The sequence below is a fragment of the Oratosquilla oratoria genome, chromosome 37 (assembly GCF_046742065.1).
Source record: "Oratosquilla oratoria isolate Oo_2021 chromosome 37, ASM4674206v1, whole genome shotgun sequence".
Classification (NCBI taxonomy): domain Eukaryota; kingdom Metazoa; phylum Arthropoda; class Malacostraca; order Stomatopoda; family Squillidae; genus Oratosquilla; species Oratosquilla oratoria.
The window spans coordinates 12,242,274-12,247,273 of record NC_134813.1 but is presented as its reverse complement, the minus strand read 5'-3'; positions in this window follow the sequence as shown (position 1 = coordinate 12,247,273).

The following is a 5,000-nucleotide window of genomic DNA, read 5'->3' as shown; positions in this document are numbered from 1 at the left end:
TGACCCGTCATCCATGAGGACCTAAGATAGGAGGGGTGGAAAGGGTGGTGGACGGGAGTGAAATGGGTGAGAATAGTTACGTACTTCTGACTTAGCTACCTTCTCTATAAGGAGGAAAAAGCTCTCGATGTATATGCGTGTGTGTGTCTATATGTGTGTGTGTATGTATGTATGTGTGTGTGTGCGTGTGTGTGTGTGTGTGTGTGTGTGTGTGTGTGTGTGTGTGTGTGTGTGTGTATGCTTGTGTGTGTGTATGTGTTTGTGGATAGAGGCATATATATATACAGTATATATATTTATATATATATATAATATATATATATATATATATATATATATTATGTATGTATATATATATATACATATGTATATATATGTATATATATGTATATATATATATATATATATATATATATATATACATATATACATATATATATTATATGGAGAGAGAGAGAGAGTGAGAGAGAGAGAGAGGCAGACAGACAGATAGATAGATATATAAACACAATCACAAACAATCAGATATATATGTAAAAAAATAATGAAAACAAGAATTTTTTTATAGTGGAGGTCGTTTTCACTTATCACAAATAAGTGCCACAGTACAATAGAACTTACAATAGTAATTACAATATTATATATATATATATATATATATATGTATATATATATATATATATATAATATTGTAATTACTATTGTAAGTTCTGTTTCCAAAACTACAAGGTAGCCGGGTAAGCTACGAACTATACATATATATATATATATGTACACAAAGGAAGAGCATGCCGACAAGAGACCTTTTGGTCCATAATTAGGTCAAATGCGAAAAAATCACAATAATGATAAACTTAAATAGATAAATAAATAGATATTATAATAATATACATAATAACATATAAAATAAATTCATAGATATAGTTTAAATAATAAACAAACAGGTAAATAGTACAGTACATAATCAATTTACAGATAGTTAATAGTAAATGAAAATCAAGGAAATAATAATAAGCAAACAGACAAATAATAACAAATAAACAAATAATAATAAGCAAACAGACAATAACAAATAAACAAATAATATAAACAAATGGCAGGCGTTATAGGTTCTTGCTTAAGTGTTTATCTAAACAAATCTTCAAGCTTCGAGCTGAACTATATTGCACTGGCTCTGCAGGAAGTTTATTCCATTCATTAACTACACGGTTGGCGAAGCTGCTTCTACAAACTTCAAAGTTAAATCTATTTTCTGATGTTTTCAGACCCTTATTCCTTGTCGGATTCTCATGCTGTGTAAAAATTTTGTCATTTTTCATGTTGTCAATTCCCGTTAGAATCTTAAAGACCTGTATCAAGTCACCTCTGAGTATACGCTTTTTGGGGGGAAAACAGATTCATTTGTTTTAGTCGATTTTCGTATGATTTATTTTTTATATTTGGAATCAGTTTCGTGGCACCCCGTTGTACTTTTTCTAATCTGTCAATCTCTTTAACGAAATTCGGTGACCATACGGAAACAGTATATTCCAAATGTGGACGAACTAACAATTTATATAGCATGTTAATGAGAGATGGACTTTTGAAATCAATAGATCACGCAATCAGTCCTACAATCTTATTTGCTTTCTCAGAGGCTGAAATACACTGCTTAGATAATATAAGATCATTACTAATAATTACGCCAAGATCCTTTTCATTATCCACTTTTGTTAACGAATTTCCAAATAACTTGTAATCGTACTTACTGTTATTTTTACCTATGTGCATAACCTTGCACTTACTTGTGTTGAATTTCATTAGCCACTTATCAGACTATTGGTGTAATTTATCTAAATCTTCTTGAATATCTAATTGGTTTAAGTGATCATTCGCTATTCTGCACAGTTTTGTATCATCAGCAAATTTGGAGACAATAGATTTTAATCCGTGGTCTATATCATTCATATATACTATGAATAGAAGTGGCTCAAAAACGGAACTATGAGGAATTCTACTCGTAACATTTTTCCATCTAGAAGATTTGACATTTAGAACAACTCTCTATTTTCGATCATTCAACCAATTACTAGTCCAACTTAATAGGCTACCACTTATTCCGTGTGAAGCTAATTTAGTAAGTAGTCTTTCGTGGGAGACGGTATCAAAAGTTTTTGCAAAGTCTAGATATATTAGATACATATTGTTTCTTTTGTCTTGTCATAATTCGAGATGACTGAGTTGTAGAATTCGAGTAAGTTAGTCACGCAAGAACGTTTCCGTCTTAATCCATGCTGGTGTTCATTTATCAAACAGTTACTTTCAAAATGATGTTCGATTGCATCTCTGATGATAGTTTCCATATTTTTTCCTAAGATTGAAGTCAAACTTATAGGCCTGTAGTTATTTGGTTTCTTCTTGTCACCTTTTATTAATATGGGAGTAACGTTAGCTAGCTTCCATTCTCTTGGGACATCTCCGGATGTGACGGATTTCTTGAAAATAATTTCTAATGGAGAAGCCATAAAAAATTTCATTTCCTTCAAAATTCTTGGATGCCAACCATCAGGCCTTGCCTTTTTGTTAACTTTGAGGTTTTCTATACACTTCTTAATTTTTTCTCTTGTTATATTTACCGTAGTAAGTTCACCCTAGACTTTTCACAGGTTTCAGTTTGGAGTTCACTTTGAGGTGTTTCGTTTACGAATACTGAACTAAAATAGTTGTTTAGAATATCACACATTCTTTCATTTGAATATTCAAGTTGACCGTCAGCAGATAATAGTGGCTCAATGTGATTCGTAATAACCTTTTTGTCTTTAATGTGAATATAGAATTCTTTGGAATTCTCTTTGGATTTATCAGCGATATTTATTACGTATTGTCGTTTTCATTTTTTTTTTTTTTAATCCCTCTGTATTATTACATAACTTTGATAGTCATTAAAGGCACCCGAGCACTTTTATTTCTTACAAGCCTGTCTCTTTTTAGCAATGCTTTTTTCAGTTTCCTTGTCAAGCCATTTTGGACGAGCCTGATTTGGGGGTATGCCTGTCCTTAAACGAGATGTAAGTATGAATCATCTTAGTAAGCGTATTTTGAAATATTTCCCACATCTGATCTACAGGTCTTTCGCTCAATTTTACCTGCCAATCTTTTAGCTTAAGCTCCTGACATAGTCCCATGAACTGAGCTTTACTGAAATCAGGTATTTTAGATATATGAGTATTTATTAAAAAAATAAATAGTAGTTTCAATCTAAGTTGTGATCCCTACTTGCAAACGTTTCACCAACTTCTTCATCGGATATCGTACTTTCGCGGCTAGTGATCAATAGATCGACTAAATTTCCATGTCTTGTGGCCTCTTTTACATGCTCAACTAAGTAATTGTCACCGATAAAATCTATCAAACGACTACCTGTGTGTGTGTGTGTGTGTGTGTGTGTGTGTGTGTGTGTGTGTGTGTGTGTGTGTGTGTGTGTGTGTGTGTGTGTGTGTGTAGATATGAAATAGATATAGATATGAATATAGACATAGGAATAGATGTAGACGTATATGTAGATGTATGGATATATATTATAGATTGTAATATAGATCTAGATACAGATATATAGATATACATATACATATACATATAAATATACATATACATATACATATACATATACATATGAAGATATAAATATATAAAGATTCACATAGACATAGAGCTATAGATACAAAGACATATATATATATATAGATAGATAGATAGATAGATATATAGATATATAGATAGATAGATAGATAAAGACATAAAGGTATAGATATATATAGATAGGACTTATTGACCCACTGTTGGAAAATAAGATAAGATTGACAAAAAATCTGTATATTTCGACCACTATCTGTGGTCCTCTTCAACTGAAGAGGACCACAGATAGTGGTCGAAATATACAAAAATTTTGTCCATCTTATCTCATTCTCCGTCAGTGGGTCAGTAAGTCCTAGTTTACAAAAGTGCTACTACATCAAACCTTCCTATATATATAGATATAGATATTTAGAAACAGAGGTATACATATGTACATAGATAAAGAGATAGATATAGATATCCTCTTCACTTAGTCATTATACATGTTTTGAATATATAACATAAAATTTCAGACGAATCGTGAGTAGGTTAGCAAGTGACTTTGACCTTTGCACGCTCGGTCAAAATCCCGCACTCCCTCCCCCCCCCCCAACACACTCTTTCTAATCTTATGAATGACAGACTCCGTTTTATCCGATATATGAATGTATTCTGCTGACTAAATGTCAAATGGTGAAATTATTCAGCACGATACATTGAGCCGGACAGAAGTATTGCTGACGATGCAAATATTGATTTCGTGTATATTGATAAGAACATAAGTAATTCGAAAAAGCGATTAGGGGTTTTTCTTTGTCGTACTCTCTCACTCTCTCTCATTCTCTCTCTCTCTCTCTCTCTCTCTCTCTCTCTCTCTCTCTCTCTCTCTCTCTCTCTCTCTCTCTCTCTCTCTCTCTCTCTCTCTCTTTTCTTGGTGATGAATGTATGCAGGAATGAATTTACTAATTGATATTTCTATTATAACGTACAGCTTCGTCACCAATGATTTAAGAATAATTTTGCATTTTACGTCATTGTTTACGATTCAAACATCTTTGGATCAACCATTGGACCCTAAAAAATTACTCAGTGCGCAAATCAAATATCAGATCATATAGCTAATGAAACACAATATTATAACTTCACGAAAAAAATCTCTGGCACCCTAACACCCTGCCACTCTGGTACCCATATACCCCTGTATCCTGGTACACTGGTGCCTGGTACTATTGCACCCTGGCGCCTGGTACTATTGCACCCTGACACCCTGACACCCTGACATCCTGGTTCCCGACCACCCTGCTACTGTGGCACTTATTTGTGATAAGTGAAAACGACCTCCACTATCAAAGAATTCTTGTTTTCATTATGTATTTACATATCTATCTGCATGTTTGTGAATGTGT